We start from the raw sequence: 22,866 nt of genomic DNA, 5'->3' as shown, positions 1-22,866 counted from the left end.
AGGGCCAACCATGGAATGTATTATCATTAGGCATCATGCTTGCAATGGAGGCGAACAGCTATGACCCCTCTGTGTAAGTAATTGTTCAGCTGTACACTTATAAACATGAGGGGTGCTGTGGAAACGGAGTACAGGAGATTTTGATCAAGCTCTTTCCTAAAACTTCATTCCTCACTGAATATGTATATGCTTGCTTCTACCAGTCATATGCAGAGCAGCTATCACAGAGGCTGTAATTCCTTTATGGAGTGCTTTGAGCCAAGCTGGGCACTATTATTCATCTTCTCACAGTATTCACAATGACTCTTCAAGACAAGACAAGCTGTCTTTATGCTATTCCTCCTTATATTACAGATGAGAAAACAAAGACAAAAAGAAGCAGAGGTCGTTGCCTAAGCCCTGATGGAAAAAAATATCAAGGCTGATGGCAAGGACTGTGTATGCTCTTAACTACCATGTAATGGCCTTGATCCTATCTGGGGTTCTCCTCCTAGAGATAGTACTCAGTAAATATTTAATCTAATAAACATTTGCTTTCAGGGCTGAGACGATGGTTCAGGGGGTAATGCCTGCAGGGAAAGCATGAAGACCTGAGTTCAGATCCCCAGCAATCATGAAAAAACCCAGGTGCTACATCACCCATCCACAAACCCAGCACAGGGAGGCAGAGCCCGGTGGATCCCTGGAGTTCAATGGGCCACCAGACTTGCCCAGGTCAATTCAGTATTCTGGGCTGTTTTGTCACATGACAACATGAGTCTGTGGGTCCCTGTCAACAGTCTCAGTGAACCTGGGAAAGAGGCACATGTGACAAATTCTGATAAAACAATGTCTGAGGCAGGACATCAGTTCATGCTGGAGCCAAGGCTCCAAGCTGGAATTTCCAGTTTCTGAACCCTTAGTCTCTAAGAAAAAACTCATGATTTGGAGCCAGAAGATAAGTGTTCTGGTTTGGGCTCTGCTCGTTCCTGGCCACTGTTCTCAAAGCCTCAGAACTTTCTGTTTTCAAAAGAAAGGAAAAAAGGCCTGGGGTACATCTTCCTGCCGTGATACCTGCTGAAGGATGGAAGCATGGTCTCCATAAGACAGACCACTGCGGACATTCGCCATGGAGAGTGGACACACTGGACACAGAGTCATGATGGACTCTGATTCCTTGAAAAAGAGAAAGTAGGAACACCTAACCCATTTGGAGAGATACAAACAACCCCAAAGTGATAAGGGGGTGGCAAGCAGCAAAGGACTGGTAATCTGTGCATGGGCCCCTTAGGACGTGACTAGCAGTGAGGGAGTGGAGAAGGAAATGGTCTAGGATACAGATTCTGCTTGGAGGAGTTAAACCTAGAGGCTACTGCTCCAGTCCCAGGCCTTAGGAAGGATGAACCAGTGGGATTCACCCGCATGACCAGTTACTGACATCAGGAGTTGGGGTCCAGGCTTTCTATCGAGACCATCCTACCTCAAGCTCTGGGTGAGATCCCCCTTCTCCTACAGGAGAACAAGGGACCAGGGCTCTGGAAGGATCCTGGGGTCCCAGTGCAGTTTACAGGTCTGCAGCAAAGAAGTTGTTCCAACCCTAGATTTTCCTAAAGGATTGGGGTGGACGTTAAAAATAGAGAGAGAGGAGCTGGAGGAAAGACAGCTTGGTGGTTAAGAGAGCTCACTGCTCATGGAGAGGGCCTGGATTTGATTCTCAGCACCTACATGGTGGCTCATAACTGTCTGTAACTCCAGTTCCGGGGGATCCAATGCTCCCTAACTTCCAAGGTCTCCTGTATGTACACGGTGTACACACAAACACAAAGGCACAGGCGCACACACACACAAACATATAAAATAATACATTTTCAAAAATGTAACCGGAGGTTGTCAGTCATTGAAAGGAAACAGACCCCTTGCTGAATTCAGCACCAGCCGAGGATTCTCAGCAAAACTGCACTCACCACCGGCCTGTCTGCGATGGCGCCTAATCCTCACTTTGCCCAAGAGGATTACCCGGTTTTAGGAAGGAGCTCACATGCACTGTTTTTAAGCCCACACCTTATGAAGTAGCCATGAAATAACTGTATGGTTGGGGGGTCACCACAGCATAAGGAAGCGTATTAAACCACAGCATTGGGAAGGTTGAGGAGCGCTGCACTAGGGGAGCTTGAGGAGTCCTCTGGCGGAGCTGCCGTGGTGTGGTTTCTGCTGATGGCTTTCTTCCCTTCCTACCAGGCAGCTTAACCTCCACCCAGAAGCACAGTGTCCTGAGAGAGCCCAGGGACACACTCTGAGCTAGCCCTGCTCCCATCTGTGATTGCCACCGGTTGCCACACTCTCCTGGGTTTCCATGACCCGCCTTGTGTTCTGGGCTGAAAGCAGCACCTGCCTTGGATGCCAGTTCCTGGTCTCAGCAGTGTCAGCTAAACAGACAGCTTGCGGGGTACAAAAGCCCACAGGGAAGCAGCAGACTGGCTGGGCATTAGCACACAGGAGTTGCCTTGGACTAGGGGCAGACAGGTCAGTGACAGTCCAGCCAGGCCAGGCTGGGGCAGGAAATATGCTGGGAGCTGCCCATCAGCCCATGGGTCTCCTCCCGCTGCAAGCCTGGCATGTCAGGCCTGGGAAAAGTACAGAATCCAGGGCAAAGGGGAGGTGCTGGACTGTGACCCCACTTCACGAATCCAGCTGTGGATCATGGGCCTCCGCCCCAGCCCAGCCGGACCTGGCTCTGCAGGGGGGCGGAGGGGCAGCCTCCTCACACCACACATTCCAGCTGCTGGCGGTGAGGAGGTAACCATGGGAACCAGCACAAAGGGCTTGAATGTTAGAGGCAGAGCCTGGAGGAGGTGGTGGTGAAGAGGCAGCGAGGGGCTCCAGTCTTGCATTCTCCTAACTGCAGCCATGCCTACTGGAGTGAGACTGAGGCTCAATTGGGGCATGCCCACGGTTAAGCTGCCTGGCACAAGGCCTCAAGGGTGTCAGGGCAGCCAGACTGCTGCTAACCCTGCAGGGCCTTCTTCAACATTTCTTTTTTTTTTTTTTCTTTTCTATTCTTTTCCTTTCAGTGTCCTAAACTGAACTTGCCAGTCGGCCAGCTCATTTGGATGGCCAGAGACAGGCACACGGTGACATTCCTGACAATACAGCGCTGCGGGGTACACTTTGCAAGGGCCCCCTCCCTTCACCACCTAGCTTCTGCCTGTGATCAGAGCTACCCACACTCTGTATGCTGGTGGTGTCAGCAGAGACCTCTCAGGGAACTGTCCCGGGAATCCTACAGAGAAACGGTCTAGCTCAACAAGCAGGATTGGGGTGGGGGTGGGGGGGCAGTGTCCTGTGCAGGTTAGTTTTTGTCAACTTAACACAAACTAGCGTCACCCGGGGAAGAGGGAAACCTCAACTGGGGAGCTGCCTCCTTCAGACTCCAGTCAGACTGGCCCTGTGGGCATGTCTGTGGGGCCCATTCTTGATGAATGACTGACATGGGAGGTGCCACCCCCGGGGCAGGTGATCCTGGGATGTGTAAGAGGGCCAGCTTAGCCAGCCGTTGAGAGCAGGCCTTCCTCTGCGGCTCCTGCCCCGACTTCCCTCCATGACGGACTGCGATCAGCTACGTAAACCCTTTCCTTTCCAAGCTGGTTTTGGTCAGTGTTTTATCAACAGAAAGTGACCAGGGTATGTCTACACAGTCTCTACATCTTCCCCACTTAGTCTTCCCCAGCAGGGGTTTCGGCCTACCACTAGGATTTATTTTTATTTGATGGTTGAGGTCAAGGCTCTTTACAGTCTGGAAGCTGAGGAAATGCCAATGGAAAGAAGTAATTTACAAAAATGTTCTGTGTCGATAGCTGACTCCTCCCCTTGCATAAAAAGGCAGAGGAACACAAGTCTGGCCTTCCCAGTCTGCTGGAGAAAAAAAAAGACACAACGCTTTAGCCTCTAACATCAATCCCTCCAAGGGTGTCACAAAGTCTAGGTCGAACCCCTACAATTTTAGTTCATAAACTGATGGACTAACTTACTAGTATTTACTTGGAGTGCCTCTGCTAAGGTGTGAAACAGTATCAGGGGTTTCTCACAGACGGTCCCAGGGGTTAAAGAAAGAGCCCGCCTCTCAACAATGCTTCCCCCTCCCCCAACAACGAGATGGGTGCTCCTGTAACCACTTAAGAGCACACTCAGAGCCAGGTATGGTGGAACACAGGTGTAGTCCCAGCACTAGAAAGGATGGGACAGGAAGATGGAGAGTTTAAGGCCAGCCTGGACTATACACCAATTCTGTCAAAAAAAAAAAAAAAAATGTGTGTGTGTGTGTGTGTGTGTGTGTGTGTGTGTGTAAGCGGAGCCAGACAGTTCCTCCTCCACCAGTGTTCATTTGCACGAAGCACGGAAGGGTGACACAAAGGCCACCTATTATTATTGGTGTAACTCCCTTCCTGAGATACCTGAACCTCAAAAATACCACCTTAAGGAGAAAGGTAGCCAAATGTCTGTTATGAACCTCATCAATTACGAGAAAGGGCGGATTTGTCTCCAGCCCTGACACCTCCACACACTCTGCAAGCTATTTGATCTCATCTGTGTCTTGGCTTTCCTCACTTTTAATGGAAAAATCACAGAGCCCACCTTACAGGAGCGTGAGGAAGATGAAATCCGCTGAGGGATCCTGCAGTTTCGAACAGGGCTTGAGCCTCAGTGAGTGCGCATTAGCAGGTAAATAGATGCTGGCAACTAATGCCTGCTGGGCACCGGCTGGTGATTTGACAGGCATGCTGCCATTTAACCCTCGTAACAGCTTCTCCCTGGGCATTAGTATGCCTGCTTCACACATGCAGAAATGGGGCTGGAAGGAGTCCCCAAGTCATCAGGGGGCATCGCTGCTCACATTCGAACCCGGGTCACTCTGTTTTCACAGTCTGTGACCTTTCCACTACCCAGCTGCCTTTATGGAAGACTGCTTTGTCGCTATTTTTAGTAAGGAATAATAAAAGAAAACCGGAGTAAGATCCAGTGTTTGAAGAAACAACACCAATGAAAGACAAGCAGGATCTGAAATCTTCACTGTAGGCTGGAGGCTTTGGAAACAAAACACAATACATGAAAAACTAGACGGTCCTGGGACAATGCTTGCAATTCTGAGGAATGGCCCTACAAACCCACGCTCCTGATCACACCCGGGTCGGGATCTTTACAGGCCCTGGAGCACAATGCCCACACGTTCAGCCCTGCGTTCCTGGAGCTGCTGAGTTCTCAGGCCATGTCGAAGAAATGTTTCCTAAATGAATTAGCCCAACAACAAAACGCCTCTTTGGAGTTGACAAAGCATGTCACATCTTTCTAGAACACCTGAATCTAAAGAAATAATGGAAGCTTACTAGGTTAACTATTTTCCTTCAAATTTTTTTTTTCCACTGAAAATTCAAGTTAAATAAGCCACATTACCCCCCCCTTTTTTTTTCTCTGCCTAACTCTGGCTGTCCTCAAACCTGCTGTGTAGACCAGGCTGGCCTCAAACACAGAGATCCACATGCCCCTGCCTCCCGAGTGTTGTGATTAAAGGTGTGTGCCACCACCATCAGGCTCATCACCTCTTTTTAAAAAACAAAACAAAATTATCAATTTGATACCGAGACCTAGAAACTTCCTTTTCCACCTTCATCTCTAGAAAGATCATGGAAGATGTCTACATTTAATCAAACTTCCCACAAGATGCTTTTGAGCCTCAGGCCAGAAGGAAAAGCAGTCTTCAAAAGCAGGGTTTACTTCCTGTCTTTGATGTAGCTTTAAAGATAAGTCCCTGTAATTTTTTTTTTATTATTATTCTTAAAAAATTTTTTTTTTTAGGCTGGGTGGTGGTGAAGCACGCCTTTATTCCCAGCACTCATTCAGATGAGGCAGGTAGATCTTTGACCAGGCCAGCCTGGTCTACAGAGTGAGTTCTAGGATAACCAGGGCTACACACAGAAATCCTGTCTCAGAAGAAAAAAACAAAACATAATACAATGTGCTTTATCAACTCCCTCCACTTCCCACTGTCCAACTGCATGTTCTTTTTTTGCTCTCTCAAAACAAAAACAAAAACAGAAAGACAAAAGCTGTCCAAACAAGACAAAACAAAACAAAAAGCTGACCAACCAACCAACCAAACAAACAAAACAAAAAAGGCATGGAGTTTGTTTTGGTTTGGCCAACTCCTGAGCATGGCAAATGCCTTGTCTGTGGTTAATATACCCAGTGACACTTCAAAACTAATTTTCTCTTTGCCAACAGGTATTAATTCCAAATAACATCTTGGTTAGTGGTGGGCCCCTGTGATCTTTGGATCACACAGGCAAAAAACTCTACAGTGAAATTCCTAAAAGACACAAGAAGAGATAGCCACTAAAATGAAGAGACATGTAATGCGGGGCTGGGGGTCGGAGGTGGCAGTTAATGGTGCCACAAAACCTTCCCTAAGAAAGTGAAGTGGCTTTAACAGGAAGTGCAAGTCACTCACGTGGTAAGCCATATGTTCACCACAGTGCACGGAAACACCGACAAGGTACTGAGCTAGCACCAAGCTAAACACGCTGAATCAGTGTCCGGCTTGGTCTTCCCACAGCCTAAGAAGATAAGCAGGAACTGTCCAACGACCCCAAACATCTCAAAACTTGCCAAGGTAAAGTTATACACACCTAAAGGCAGAAGTGGAGGGAGGGACTGCCTCTGGATCACCCCAGAACGGAACCTCCGAGTTTAGCTAATGCTGTGTCCAGTTCAACAGGGTTCGGTAACTGTAAACACCTTTGTGACTCTGAGAACAGAACACTAAACCCTTCCATCACCACAGAAATTACTTTTTTCTTTCCAGTCCCTTTCCTCAGCACCCACAAACTTTTACTGTCATTGATTAGCTTGCAGATTGAATGGTTAGGGCTAGTGCCATAGCTCAAAGGTCAAGTACCTGTCTGGTATGTGAAAGCCCAGGTTTCAATCCACAGTACAACAGAACAGAGAGTAAATGAATAGTTGTGGTTTTTCTTTTTCGTCTTTTCTTTTTCAGAGCTGAGGGCCTTACCACTGAACTAAATCCCCAACCCACCCTACGTATTCTTTTTTATCTGACTTTGTTTAGTTAAGCCAAAGCTTCTGAGATTCATCAAGGTTTGAGGATCGCAAGCTCATTTTTGTTGACTGCTGAATAGTATTCCACTGTATGGGTGTGCCACAGTCTGTTCATCCGCTTTCTTGTTTGTGGATGAATGACTATTTCCAGTTTATGTCTATTTGGTTTGTTGTGATAATCATGAATAAGGTTACTATGGTCTATGTCTTTTTTTTTTTTTTTTAATAGACATTAGTTTCCCTCTGCCTTGGGTACCTGGGCATGAATATGTTGGGTCACAGGTTGGTATATATTTAACTTTACAACTTATGTTCTTAACTCCTGAACTCTACTCCCATAGAACAACAGTAACTTATTAACATGTTTTATTTTTTTATATATGATGAGTTCCCCGAAGGCAGGGAACCTACCCCCAGGTTCTGGGATGTCTCCCACATGGTAAATGTTTGCTAAATAAATAAATGACCGCTGCTCTTTTTCTTGTTTGGTGTGCTGATAGCATAAGAAAACAAGTTTGGGGCATGAAAGGAAAAAGCGACAATAAACCGAAGGCTGTGGAGTTGGGGTGCTGCTTATTCAAGACAGGGGAGACACCGTCTGCCCAGAGACTTAGCTCTGCACTTCTTCTTGCTGTGACCTCTCCTAGAATGTGATCCCCTCCGTGACCCTCCAGGAAGAGAAGCGGCAGCTCCCTGGTCAGGCGATACTCAGGAAAGGGAGGAAGGTGTCACTAACACTGAGGTTGCACAGTGGTTAGAATTACACACTTCTGTCAAACAGGCAGGCAGAGGGAAGACAAGCCATGAAACTCTACCTTCTGGAAGGAACCAACAAAGCCAAAACACCGCTGGGGTCCTGAGGCCACACTCATGACAGGCACACTTGGTTTCGGTTAATGTACCGTGAGTTTCACGTGAACATGCAAAGCAGAAAGAAATTTCGAGAAGGAAATAGTGGTGTTTTAAAATCGTAACTACAAAGAAATTACAAATATCTGAACAGACTTGAACATTATATAGTATATACGGGTATCAAAACAGCACACTGCATCCCTGAAGCATGTACCATTTTTTTACACATCAGTTAAAAACTAGGCACTTAAAAACTGTAACCAGATGTCACTCATATCAAGAATAACTGAGTTGAAAATGAAGAACGCAAGGCCAGCATAGTACATAGTAAATAGGACATACTATTCTTCTGTACCCCCTCCCAGCTCCTGGGGAAGCCAAGGAAGGTGTATGGCTTGAGTCCAGGATCTGAGGCCAACAGAGATAAAGTGATGGGGGCAGGGGAAGGGCAGTGAGGGAGAAAGGCTAGGGGAAGAAGACCGTTTTCAGGCTAGTCATCCTTAGAGGTTTCCTAAACAAGATGACACCCACCCTTCCTGCATTCAAGGGAAAACTTTTCTTTCCCATAAATCAATTCCCACATTTGAAATCACAGACCTGTCTGCAACCTCCTAGAATAGAATCAAATCACTGGTGGATTTTCTATACACCACAGTCGTAGTGTAATCGTTCTCAGAAAAATACCTTGGTTTCACCTCAGGGCTTCACCTCCACCAGGCTCAGGGTTTTTTTTTTTTTTTTTTTGTAATCTCAAGGTCCTTTGTTCCCAGGTCACTGCAAATGGGAATTTGCTTAGAATCCCTCCACCCTGAGCTTGGGAGAGGTGGCCCATCTTATTCAGGCAGTGCTATACTGAAACCATCCTAGGCAGATGGCTGTTTATCCTATTCTCAAAGTCTCCTGGGAAGTGAATTCTCTGCAGCATCCCTTGGTAACCTTCTCCAGGGTTTTATCAAGGGTTTGGTAAGGAAGTTCTGATGTAGAGAGCAATAAAAATATTAACTTTATGAGCCTAGCTACAAGCGCTGGAAAGGGATATTTGTTTGGCATTTTGCCTTAATGGTGAAGGGATGTATTTACAAAACAGGCTGTACAAACAGAAGCCATTTGCCAGGGGCAGATGTGGAAAGTTGATTCAAGAGAAATTGCCACAATAAACTCCATTTCAACCTGGGAACCATGTGAATGAGTTGTTGTTGGTTATAGCATTTTAAGTAAATTTATTTCCTTGTCAATTTCTACCTTTTGTTTCTAAAACAGATTAGGAAAGGGGGGAGATATCTACAGCTCTTAAAGCCTCAACTGATCAGGAGGCTACGAAAAACAAGGTCTTAGGAAACAAACACATTACCATGTTTGCTTGTCTCCTCTCTTCTATATATACTTTCCCACAACAATCACACATCGCTTTTAAAATAAGAAGAAATTTTCGGAGGGTGAAAGGTTTACATGACCTCGAGAGAAACCAAAGCATAGGGGGGAAAGGTACTTTTTAAAAAAGAATCACTGAAATTAATTGAAATCTAGGTCAGCTTCTGGTGAAATCACTTGGAGAAAAGGTTAGCCACACTCCAAAGGTGTTTTCTATTGAGAACGTAATTCCACCAGCCTTTAAAAACCAATAAATAGAAAAAGCAAGGGTCCTTTTTGAAGCCCACGCACCACGCTGGCTCACAGGAGTCTCCGCACGGGAATTACATGTATGCGGCGCCCAGCAGAAAGCAAAGACTCATGCATCTATGCACACAACTCCACGGCAACACTAGGACAGGGTGGGTGGTTGGGGGCTGGGGACTGATGCCAAAGGCTTAGAGAAAGAGAGGAGTACACCCCACCCCCACGGCGAGGACGGCAAGGAAGTTTTAGGTCTCTCTGGCAACACAGAGCAAAGCAAATGTCAGCTGCAATTTCAATTCCGTGCTACCTGACAGCGGAACACACTCCTGGAAATCATTGCCCGAGAGCTGCAGCCGGTGGGGGAGGGGCACACGCGCGCCCCTCAAAGTACTTTGGGGCCTGTCCTCGAGGGACGAATCCAGTAACATTAAGAAAGGCGAGGCGGTCTACACTCGGCAGGGACCCCGGTGGGAAGCAATTCATCAAAATTAAAATATTTCACAGATCATTTCTTCTGAAGCGGTTTCATGCTGTCAGTCAACCAGCAATCCCGTTGGAGTGGAAGCCCGGCGACAATATCCCGCCACCCCCCACCCCGGCCCCCAACCCCGCAGCCCTGCCCCGGGTGAGAAAGAGCGGGCAGGCCTGGAGTGTCGGGAGTCCCTCGGAGCGCGCCACCTGCCCCCCGGCAGGCTGGCCGGGCTCCCCGGGACACCTTCTCCACGCTGGGCTTCTCGGAGGTCTCCCGCCCGGCCCGGCCCGGCCCGAGCCCCCCGCGCCCCGCACTCACCATCGCCTCCGGGCCCAGTGGGACCCCGGGCCGCCGCCAAGTTCAAACCTCGCGGCCCCGGCGCGCGGAGCATCGCCGGCGGCCGCGCGCGCTCAGCAACCGGCGGCGGCCGCGCCCTGCGCCCGGGCGCGCGGCACGGGCTGCGGCTCCCGCCCGGAACGCGGCTGCGGCTGCGGCTGCGGCTGCGGCCGCGGCGGATCCCCCGGCGCGCGGCTCCGTCCGTGCGGGTGCAGCTCCGCCACGCCTCCCGGCCGAGGCCGCGCACAGGCGCGCGCTCGCCGCGCGCCGCCGCCGCCACCAGGTAATCCCCCAGGAAGCGTCGGCCATTGGCCGGCGCTCAGCGCCCGATTTGCATGCCAACAGCACCGAGGGCGCCCGGGGGCTGCAGGACCCGGAGCTCACGGCCGCGCACCCCGCGGTCCTCGCGCCGGGAAAGGGGAGGGACCCACGCGCAACGCCCGCGGCGTCTTCGTTGCACACGCCGCAAACAAGCGGCAACCGACGGGACCCCGCGCCCGCTGTCTAGGGTCCATCCAGTTAGTAACTGACCAAAGGAAGTGTGATGAAGCAAGGTAAAAAGTTCACAGCTTTTTAAAAAGGTCGCGGTACAAGGAAAATAACCATCCTTTCTCTTTCTCTCTCTCTCTCTCTCTCTCTCTCTCTCTCTCTCTCTCTCTCTCTCTCTCTCTCTCTCTCTTTCTCTCTCTCTCAGTGGCCCCATCTCTTTAGCGGGTCAACCGCCCAGTTTTCAGGTTGTGGTGATGGGGCCCAGCTGCTGCCCTACCCTCCAGCATCACCTTAGACCGAGGGAGGCATAGTTCAGCCGCATGTTCAGGAGAGGTTTGCTTCCGCTTTCCACCTTTTGGACTTTTGAACAGTATATACGTTTCCGTTGGTACTGTACCTAGAGCTGGTTGCTCAGTTAAGCTTAAGGAAGGCCTGAGGCTCTCCCAGCCTCTTTCAATGGAAGCTAAGATTTCTCCCCCTCAGAGAGTACTTTTAATTGCTTTCACATGTCTCCTCCAGAGACTATCATAACAATACAGTCTGAAAGGCTTTATTCCCGCTCAAGCAGTCTCTACTGTTCAATTTCCAGGTTCTGTATCTAAAGCAATACAGGTATGCAGATAGACAGACACCTAACTAGGTACGAGGCAGCTGCCTGGCTGGTACCATTTGCCTGTATTTTGGCTGACCTTAGGGACTGCCAGAGCATTAGCAGCCACAGACCTCTGAGGCCCCCCGACAGCCTGCCGCACCTCCAAAGGAATTATCTCTGTTAAAATAGTATTTTCTTTTACATGTGGCATCACGAGCAGTGATTACCCCGGAGTCACAGGGTATCCACACTGCTGCTAGGCATGGGAGGCAGGTGGCTGATGCTGCTGTTCTAGTGACCTATAAGGGAATCAGTCTACTGCTAGAGGCCTCTAGGAATTTGAGCCTGAAGAAGAGGCCGTTCTTACAGTTTACAGAGCCTGTTGCTTAGGAGCCGCCATGTTGGGGAAATGGTTAGGCTAAGTTCTCATGGTCAGGGAACTCTCTTTTTTTGTTTGTTTTTCAGGACAGGCTTTCTCCTTGTAGCCCTGGCTGGCCAGGAACTCTCTCTGTAGACCAGGCTGGCCTCAAACTCAGATCCACCTGCCCCTGCATGCCCAATGCTGAGATTAAAGGCTTGCCTCACTACACCCAGTGAAAGTTCAGGGAAACTTTCCTAAGGTTGGAACAGAACCCTCTGTGCTTCTGTGAAGCATCACTTTAAGTCCAAAATTCAAAACACACTTTGGGTCCAGATCTTACCACCAGTACAACATGTAATTCATCTGTATGACCAGAGAGGTCTTTGAGCTTCCATTATACCACGGGTCCTAGAACAATGTTTTCTCTTATGTCTGCAATTTAGAGACATCAAGTGTTTTTAGAGATGGAAGGAAAGCAGTCTGTCTCGTGAGACATGAAATGATATGAAATCCCAGTCGCAATTCAGGATCACACCAGTGTCTCTGCTCTCTGACTAGCGTCTTCTGCAGTGGCCTCTCTGCCCCTGGCCTCAGAGCAAAGTGAGCAAGGGAGCAGAAATCAGCATGTGTCCAGCGTATGCGTGTGTGAGTTCCAAGTCACTTAACTAAAGATGTTCTCTGTGAAGTTGCACTGGCTTTAAGCGCCTGTATTAAAACTGCCTTTAGAAACTATGTTTTAAATTAGAGTTCAGTCTTTTATTGAAAAAAAATATTATTGAAGAAATATAGCTTTAGAAAGTTACAGTATTTTAGGAGGAAATAATTGGAAAAAAAAAAAACCTGCTCTAGGAAAAGCTAATGTGAAAACTGTTACACAGTTTTTCTTTAAAGCAATGATTCCTATAATGTATTTTTTACATTTTTTATTAGTTACATTTTATTAACTTGTATCCCAGCTGTATCCTGCTCCCTCATTCCCTCCCAATCCCACTCCTTTAATGAATTAATAGATAAAATTCATGTGTACTGAAATGTTAAAGTAAAAAACCAAAAACACACTTGCGCTCTCCCCTCCTCAAAGCCTTTGGTATTGGAGTAGATCAAAAAGACCAGAGAATCTGGGCTAACTCCCCATCCAGGTTTGGCGCTCAGGGTCCCTAGACGCGTGAGGGGACAGGAGCTGTGAGTTAAGTAGGCTCATGGTTGCCAGGGTAGCCACTCTGTGCACTGACAAACTCAAGTCATCTTCTTTCACCTCAAACATTTCTACCTACAAAGCCCAACTTTCCATGTGAGGGCACTGAGCCAGCCTTTAGCCAAATACAAAAGATCACATCAAGTCACAGTAGCCTATCTGAGGGGCGAATATGGCAGCTCCAGGAAGATGGCTTAATGGGTAAAATTCTCTCTGTGCAGGTCCGACAACCTGAGTTCAATCCCCAAAGGTGGAAGTGGAGAACCAACTCTGCCTTCTACCTTCTGCCCTCCACATGTTGGCAGTGGTGCACACCTCAACCCAAATAATAAAATAAAATTTAAAAAAAAAAACAAAAAACTCTAGTTCCTAGTGTGAGTGAAATCTGTTTCCCCGTTACAATTGTTAGGTTCTTATCAGAAAGGACAAACTTTCGAAAATAAGTATCTTCATCAAACAAAAAAGATTACCGGTATATATCCCTAAATTCTAGATTTAGCACTGCTCTAGGAATTACTTCATGTTAATCTAACACATTTAATTAATTATATGTTTAAAGACTAGATACAGAAACCATACACAAGATTCATTTACTTATTTAGTGTAATTAGAAAAGTATACTTTCTTTTAAATGTATATGGGTGTTTTGCCTGCATTTCTGCCTGTGCCCTACTTGGCATGTCTGGTGCCCAAAGAACCCAGAAGAGGGCACTGGAACTGGAGTTACAGACAGTTGTTAGCTGTCATGTGTATGCTTGCAATTAAACCACGGTCTGTTGGAAAATCAGCCAGTGCTCTTAACTACTGAGCTAATTCTCCAACCCCAAATACTTTTATAATATGTGTTGTGACTTTAAAATATTAAGCCATGTTTTACTTATAAATAGGCTGTCAGTAGTTCTTAGAAACTCAATGTGGCTTTTTTTGCCCTAATTTTTCCAAATAAAAGTTATATGAGAAACACATTTATATGTGCTTTTTACACACACAATAGAACCCTTCTCTTGCCACAGCTGTACAATAAATTCCTTGCTTTGTCTGCATGCTGATTTGAATATGCACACTTTAGAAAAACAATATCCATATCTGTTGAACATCTGGGGACTAAGAGTTAATATCAACAGCGTAAACCCAAGAAAGGAGATTCAAAATATAAATGTACTGCTTCATAGAGAAAATTTGAGGAAGAGGGAAAATATGCTGCTTTCTGAAATGTGTAGGTTTCATGGGAGCATTATACAACTTTTGGTATAATAGTCACTTGAATAAGTATTTTTAATTTTTTTTTGAGAGACATCAAAATGTGAAAACCAAACAGCTTAACCCAGTGAATAAAATGCTGAAGTAGAAAGCCAGGAAGCTCATCTAATGCTACTCCAAATCTAAGAAATGGCTAATTTTATAGGTAGTGAATGTAAATGGGGAAACAATCGTATTTTACAACTTCCAAGGGGCGCTCTGTCCTTTCCCCCTCCTCTTAGCCCCACTAGCACTGCCCTTTCCCCCAAATAATGCTCAAACTGAGAGCCTCTGCGCCCACTCCTTCCTTAATTCTCTCTCCTTATTTCAGGCATCTTCAACCCTAGCCAGCTAAATCCTGTTACAAAGGGCCCTCCAGGTGTTCAGTTCTCTGGAGCAGGGGGAAACAAGGGCCCACATAAAAGCCTTTATGCAAGCCTGGCTGTTAACCAGAAAGCTGTGCAGGCTCCTGTGGAGGTCAGAACCCTAAGAAAAGATGGGGAGAGGACTAGAGAGGCAGGGCTCCTTCGTTACTGGGGCGGCAACACACGTTACTGCCATGGGCCCCTGCAAGCATGGTTAGCCAAGCAGGGTGGGGACTCTGTGTATGACCCACACCTCTTTAAACAGACACATAGGCATAGGAAAGAACGAAACAGTGACCCTAGGGGAAAGGATAAACCGGAAGGGACAGTTCCAGGGAAGGATGATTCCTGGCCTCATAGAAATGACAGGTCACTGTCAACATTAGGCAGGTTGTTAATAAGTAACACTTGCCCAGGTCAGCGTCCCATTACTAAGGAGACAGGAATTGACAGCATTCTTTCTGGGACACCTTAGTTCCAAGTTTTGAAGATTATCTTAGAGACTGAAAGCAACCTGAACAGTCATGTGAAAATATAAATTAGCAAGTAAATATGGATGTAACATGGAAAAAGAAAGAGGTTGAGGGCTGGGGATACAGTTTGGTTGGTAGAGTGCTTGTCTGGCACGTCTGAAGTTGGGGGATTTGATCCCCAGCATCCAGTGTGATAACATGCTTATAATCTCAGCCCTCAGGAGGTGGAGGAAGTAGGATCAGAAATTCAAGGTCATCTTCAGCTATATTACTAGTTCAAGGGAAGCCTAGGATACAGGAAATCCTATCTCAAAAATTTAAAGTAGTATAGGAACACACAGAGAGAGAAAGAGAGAGGTGGACAGACAGACATATCACAGCCTAAGACCTCCAAACTTCACTTAATGCATAGCCTAAATGTATATTTGTTATCTGGGTGTTTATGCAGGATTCTGAAAGCTTTGGTGTTTATATTTGTTCTGCTGGCATTCTGGATGACAGTGTCTGGAAAGCAAATAAAATTCCAGCAGAACAACAGTGGCTGATAACAGCTGTCAGCAATCTGGTCACTGCTCATACGTCCTTACCATTTCTGTGTCACCAACCACATCACACACCACTAGACACAAGAGATTGACTCCAGTGCCTAAAATTATCTGACAGTCTAAGGACAACTGAGTTTTAGACGTGAGTTAAATGCTCAAGTTTCATGTCTACTTATATTTTAGTTGACAGAATATAATTTAGGAAATTTCACAATAGCTTAGGATGAGGACTCCTCACAATCACCCTCATTCTTTCTTCTTGGCTACTTCAGTTCTGTATCCACCACAAAGTACCTGCTGTGTGGCCAGTCTTGGAGTATTAGATGGCTCTCTGCTCAGTGGCAAGCTCTGGTCTTTAAAATCCTTCCAAGCTGTAGGTGGTGGCACAGGTCCATAATCCCAGCCCTCAGGAGGTGGAAGTCAAAATGAGGCCAAGCTGGCCTCACAGCCAATACCATGTGGAAGGAAGGGAAGGAAGATGGATCTCAACCCCCCAGGATAAGTAAGTGGGCGGTTAAGAACATGGAATACATTCAACAGCTCCGCTAGCTTGCCAGCTGAGGGCAAGGTAAATGGATCTCACCAAAGCTCAGCCTTTCCTCTGTAAAATAAGAGTAATCACACCTCCCATGGAAGGTTACAGCGAAGACTATATTGGATAGCTGGGTGCGGCACAGGCCTGTAATCCCAGCACTCGGAGGCAGAGGCAGGTGGAGCTCTGTGACTCCAGGCTGATATACAAAGCGAGTCCAGGACAGCCAAGGCCACACAGAGAAACCCTTGTCTTAGGGGAAAAAAAAAATTATATTGGATAATCATTGACTTCCCTCTATTGAATTCCTGATAACCCCACCTCCCTCCCAGCTAGTGCCATTCACTGGCAAGGTAGGGATGAATCATCACAACCCATAGAAGCTTTAGAGGACTACTCTAATCCCATGATGGTCAGCCTGTGGGTCTTGACCCGTTGGAGGTCATATGTAACCCCTTTTGCAGGGATTACATACTGGATATCCTATATATTAGATATTTACATGACAATTCATAACAGTAGCAAAATTACAGCTATGAAGTAGCAATGAAAATAATTTTATGGTTGGGTCACCACAACATGAGGAACTGGACTAAAGGGTCACAGCATCAGAAAGATTGAGAACCACTGCTCTTGTCAGAGCCATTTTTCCTCCCACAGCAGACATTACAATATTTTAGGACTAAAGTAGGAGGGCAAGGAGAGCCTTGGGGACCTGAGGGACACTGGAAGAGTTCTGGTCCTGGTGAACAAGAGTGGAAGTCAAGGAACATGTACCTGGGGCACTTGAGCTGGAGAGAGCTTGCCCTGTCCACCGACCCTGCTGCCCAGTGACATAGAATAAGAACAAGGTTTCTGCAAAAGCCAAATGAGCAGAGTCCTGATCTGTATGAGGAGGTGGCAGACACCACCATCCCAGTGCATCCCTGAGCATGCTCAGGGAGACTGCAACCCAGAGACCAGGGCTATACCCTCAAACTCTCCCCCAAACACACACACACACACACACACACACACACACACACACACACACACACACGGGGTTGGGCCTGAGAAGGGGAAACAGAGACATATGGACTTGGTCCAGATTCCTTTCAACACAGCTGCTAGGGTCCAGAGGAGACCCTGAGTTGGCTGCTAAGTTCCTGCCTTCTGCCTAAATGAGGTCTCCCAAAGAAAACTGCTTAGTGTTTAGAAAAATGAAACAGTTATTATCTGCCCTGCCATGTCACTGGCTTGTGATTTGTACCCAGGGCTCCCCCAGTGCACCTGATATCAATGAGTTCAAAAACATAGCTTCGATCGTGTTGCCTTACAGTTCTGAGTGCTGGTGGTAAGTAGGAGAGAATGTTCATGTTGGGGAGGTAGTCACAGGGCTGTTAAGAGAAGGGAAGGAGTTCAGTTTGAAGGCCCCAGAGCATAAAACAGCATGGACCAATGGGATAGCATTGTAAGTAACTGGATAGATAGTAAGTAACTGGATAGATAGTAAGTAACTGGACTAGGGAAAGGGCAAGAAGCAACTTAGACACTCAGAGAGGCAGCTGGTGTATGGCCTTAGAGGCCATCAGCGGGATTTAGATGGTCTGTAGTTGGCTACGCTAAATCACTAAGACCTTTGTCCCAGTGCCATGGCTTGTCTGCATATGGGGGACAGGCTGAGCAGGAAATGCCAGGCTTACTGACCATGGCCTTAGGCCTTAGGCACCAAGGTAAAAAGCGCATTCCAGCAGAGCCAGCTCGAAGTGTAGACTCCGGAAACCGCACAGACAATTCAAGCCCTGGAGGAAGCTCTTTCCGTGTGACCTTAGGCTTGTCACTTCCCTCAAGGAAGCAGCTGGACTCAACTGTGAAACAGGAGTTTAACATTGACTCTGAACCACACAGCTGTTGGCGTCTTAGATCCGATGCACCATGGCGGGGAGGGGGAGGCACTTAGAACAGTAATTGGCATCAAACAAGAGCATGTTGAATCTTAGCACCTATTAGTCCTTAAAATCATTGAGTTTTTACAGGGAGAGGATGATGACGATTGTGTTGAACAGTTATTATATTCAACTCATGGTACTCAAACTTTCATCCTCATGTAAAATTTCAGGAGTAATCCCCACCTTCAGTCCCTGCCTTGTGATGTCTCTAGCCAGAGGTGGAAGTCTTACTGCAATTCAGACAACTGAATCTCGCCAGTTAGAGCTGATTCTGCCGGTTTGTTGGAGAAAGTTGTTTTTTTTTTTTTTTTCCTTTTCAACTTTGAAGCCCTGAGCAGCGTGCCATTCACTGGCAAGGTAGGGATGAATCATCACAACCCATAGAAGCTTTAGAGGACTGCAACCCAGAGACCAGGGCTATACCCTCAAACTCTCCCCCAAACACACACACACACACACACACACACACACACACACACACACACACACGGGGTTGGGCCTGAGAAGGGGAAACAGAGACATATGGACTTGGTCCAGATTCCTTTCAACACAGCTGCTAGGGTCCAGAGGAGACCCTGAGTTGGCCGCTAAGTTCCTGCCTTCTGCCTAAATGAGGTCTCCCAAAGAGACCATGAGTGGCTGCCACCTCGCCTGAGGGGCAGCCGCCCGAAGGAGGAAGGTGAAATGTGCTCGGTATGTGATGGGCAGGGAGCGGACTCTGAAAAGGCATGTGATCTAGGTGACAATGCCTGTGCTGCTGGCCCAAGGCCTTGCAAGGTAAGAATCAGCGACAGGTCCTTAACAGAGAGGGCTCACCTGGAGTGCATTCTAATCCCTCTACATCATTGCCAGGAGAGGGTGCGCTTCGGAGCCAGAGCTGGAGTGTGTAGGGCAGGACAGGATTGAGCCGGACCGCATTCAGAGTCCAAGCTGACTCTGCCAGTGAAAATTTTAACTGATGATGCCTACAAGACTTTAAGAGTGAAATCTTTTTTTGGGATTTTAACCATGATTTGATGGGGACTGTAAATATTTTCTCCCCCCCCCCCACAAAGATAATCAAGTTTCTTAGATCCAGACAGATTTGGGGAGAAAGGGCAAGATACTGATTTAGAGGTAGGAAAAATATGATGACTGGCATTGGTTTTCAATCTGTCTTTTAACCGGCATGGTTGTCACTTGGGATCTTCGAGGACAACTAACTCTTGCCACTCACCCCTCTGACAGTCTCAAACAGCCTGTAGCTATCCAAGCCCCTGTGTAAAAGGCAGTATTTGCAGATAGCTTCCACGAGTCTTCCTTTAGACGTATCAGACCTAGATTCCTCATAATTGATACCTCATCTGAGGATGTGCTATGTAAATTGCTGTTGTCCTGTGTCATCCGTGGAATGATGAGAACCAGTGAGCACCTGCCTGCAGACTCGGTGGGGAGACAGTACAAGAGATGAGCTGTGTGAGAGGAAGAAACCTGGGCCAGGAGGGGACCTGGAATGGAGACCATCAGCTTGCCTTGCCGGCAGCAGGGGCAAGGTTTAAAGCCAGGCTGAAGCGTGTAAATCTAATCTCATTCAAGAGATGAGAAGAGAGCGGAGGCACGTGATTCTCTGGTAAACTGATAAATATGACATGATAAATAACAAAATGACCTATAGTTCTCTGTCCTAAGGACTAAAAGTATCATGTTTCCCCACTGCTTACAGACCTATGACTCACTGCTTTCCCTGACTCATCAAAGACACCAACAATTACTTCAGAATTATACAAAATAACAGCGAACCAGTTACTTTCTGAAAGAAACTTGGTCAGGGATCTAGCATTTTGTTTCCTTCCATCCTGTCAGGACCCTGGCAGCCTTTCAAAACAGACCTGTTGTTAACTTTTCCTAACATCAAGGCATGTGATCTATTACCTTTCTTCCTTACTCCCATGTATGAGGTCTTGGCTACATAGAAATACTTTAAGCTTAAAAGCTAAGGCCACCAGCATTGCCATTCAAGATCAGTGCTAAAAAAAAAAAAAAAAAAAGGAATGCCCCATAGTGAAGAAAGTAACTTCAAGAGAGAGAGGTTTTTATTAAAAAGGAAAGTTTCTGAGGGTAAAGGAGTTGGAGCTTTAGAGATGCAAGTGATAACTGATCACAGCTGACGTGTGACTTAGGACGTGTACTTTAAAAGGGGTGAGGTCGGGTTTGTTCGACCTATCTTCATTTGTAAACTCTAATATTTATGCTTGAAAATAAAGATTTTTCCACCAGCAAGCTGGCAGCCTTGTTGGTCTTGAAGGGCTCCAGCTTTTAAAAGCAAAACAGAAGGCTTGGATGTGTGACGGATTTGGCAGTTTCTTTACTGACCTTAAGGAGCCAGGGCCCCGCCCCTTATTCTTTCAACACCTGCAGACAATGAGCCTCTAAAAGCGATTCTAGCCCACTTCGACTTTTCCTGGAGTCATTTTCCAGGGTCCCTTTCATCTGCCTCACATCACAGGTTTTACTTTATACTATTTCATATGCAGATTCCAGCCCGAGGAAAGTCTGTCTTTACTTTCTAGCTTATTTGTTTTTAAGCAGGACTTTCTCCTGTAGGTGTCCAGGAAGCTGTTCCACTTCCAAGCCGGATGTGGGTGTTATTCCGCATACCTTAGTCCTCTGGCCTAGGAACCAGAAGATAAAATGGGAGAGGTTTGTTGTTGTTGTTGTTGTTGTTATTGTTTCTTTTTCTTTTTTAGTTCTTGTAGCCAGCACATTTGGGAGGCATCCAAAGGGTGCTTAAGTTGGCTGAAGTCAAGAAGGTCACAGCTTGAGCAGCTCTAACTGGCCCTTGATTGGCATTGCCTCATGGGAGAAACCAGAACAATAACAGTCTTGCCCAGAGAGAGCTGAGCACAGGCTTTCTAAACTTGACTTCCAGTCTGGACAATAATACCTAGGGTAGGGACCACCAGCCCCACTTTACAGAAGGAAACAAAGGCCATAGTGAGGAGGGGAGAACAGGGATGCTGCTTCCAAACCCAGGCTTTTCCCACACCAGCCTGGGTAACCGAAAAACTCAAAAGACTTGACTTGTAAGTGAAATTATTTCAACAAATGGACAAAATATGTCCATCTCCCAGAGGGAGGAGGAAGGTGGACACATCCAAAGACCGCACCTATTGAGAGCATCGAAGGGAAATGACACAGAAGCCATTTTATAAGTTACAAATCTAAAAGAAAAGACATGGAGCTCTTACTGTATTCCTCTTAAAACAGTATGCCTCTTCCCAAGCGAAGGGCACTGTGCCTAATTCCAGCTCCTAAGTGCAGATAGAGGGGAGAGCTTTCGAGGCACCTTTAATGACTCAGATGGTTCCAATATGCCAGCATTCCCTGGTTTCTCCATTATGTACCTGACTCATATTTTCCTTTGTCTGGGTTTCGGTCTCTCCCTTAACCCCAGTCTCGACTATGAAAATTCAAGCTAATCCCCTAGGATAGTCGTGCATTCCTTTCTTAAAGGCACTGACTGGTTTTTCTTCCAGAGGAGCTGGGTTCAATTCCCAGTACCCAAATGGCAGCTCACAATGGTCCGTAATTACAGTTCTAGAGGATCTGGGACCCTTATACAAACATTCAGGCAAAATACTAATGTGCATTTTTTAAAAAAGCATCTAAAAAACGAAACCAAAACAAAACACTTGCTGCTCTTGGAGAGGACCGTTTTGGTTTTCTGCACCCAAATAATGGCCACAACTGTTGGAAACTCCAGTTTCCGAGGATTCAGCACCCTCTTCTGGCCTCCGCAGGCACTGAATTCACATGGTACAGACTATATATACATACATATATATAAATATATGTATGTATATATGTATATGTGTATGTGTGTATATATATATATATATATATGAATGAGAATAATTACCTAGCAAGCCCTGGGTTTGATGCCCAGTCCTGTAAAGCAAAACAAAACAAAAAGGAGCAAAGCCCCTACCTCCTTGTTAGAAGCCAATCTGAGGTTACATTAAAGAGAACTACACCTTTAAAAACATTTCCCACACCAGAAACACAGGCCCACTGCCTGTCTTTTATAAACCCAGGTTGCCCTCCTTGTCCCTATTTATTTATTTACTTATTTATTTATTATGTATGTGATGTTTTGCCTGCATATACACCTGCACACCAGAAGAGGGCACCAAATCTCATTACAGACAGTTGTGAGCCACCATGTGGTTGCTGGGAATTGAACTCAGGACCTCTGGAAGAGCAGCCTGTGCTCTTAACCTCTGAGCCATCCCTCCAGCATAACCCACTTTATTTAAAGGAACTTTTTTTTAGTTCTTCTTACTTGCTCTAGCCTTTTTTTTTTTTTTTTTTTTTTGCTTTCTCTCTTAAATTGTGAACTAAGACTCTAGGGCTCACGATCAACTACCATGTACCACATTGGCTATCCTGTATTCCAATCATATCAACTGTAGAATGTGGTCTGCCTGAGCACTGCTATTATTCGTGTTGCTAAGAGTGACTCTCATATTTTGACCACAGCATGCATGTGGAGGTCTGAGGAGATATGAGGGACTTAGTTCTCTTTCTACTGTGTGGGTCCTGGAAGTTTAACTCAGGTCATTAGTGCCTCTATCTGATGAGCCATCTTGTTGGCCTTCATCTCTTCTTGACACTGAGGAACTTCGGGATCCTCTAACTCTGTTCCTTGGCCTGCGCCCATCTGCGTGTTTCACTGCAATATACCCTCACCTATACAGTGAGGTCCTTCAGGACGGGATCACGTGTGCTCACTTATCTAGACT

General features: G+C 46.5%; 1 protein-coding gene across 5 annotated transcripts in view; it reads right to left on the bottom strand.

Annotated features, from left to right (window-relative positions):
- Nucleotides 1-22,866, bottom strand: part of Shroom3 (shroom family member 3) — a 276,701-nt gene that overhangs the window by 53,481 nt on the left and 200,354 nt on the right. Inside the window, exon 1 of one of the 5 annotated variants that reach the window (XM_060380957.1) lies at nucleotides 10,349-10,562. The exons of the other annotated variants lie outside the window; for them this stretch is intronic. The gene's annotated coding sequence lies outside the window, so the exon portion shown is untranslated. Of the gene's footprint in view, nucleotides 1-10,348; nucleotides 10,563-22,866 lie in introns of those variants that run through there. 5 annotated transcript variants of the gene reach the window in all.

This window comes from Meriones unguiculatus, chromosome 3 (genome assembly GCF_030254825.1).
Source record: "Meriones unguiculatus strain TT.TT164.6M chromosome 3, Bangor_MerUng_6.1, whole genome shotgun sequence".
Classification (NCBI taxonomy): Eukaryota; Metazoa; Chordata; class Mammalia; order Rodentia; family Muridae; genus Meriones; species Meriones unguiculatus.
The sequence above is the reverse complement of the archived record's forward strand: the minus strand, read 5'-3'. Positions and strand labels throughout refer to the sequence as shown.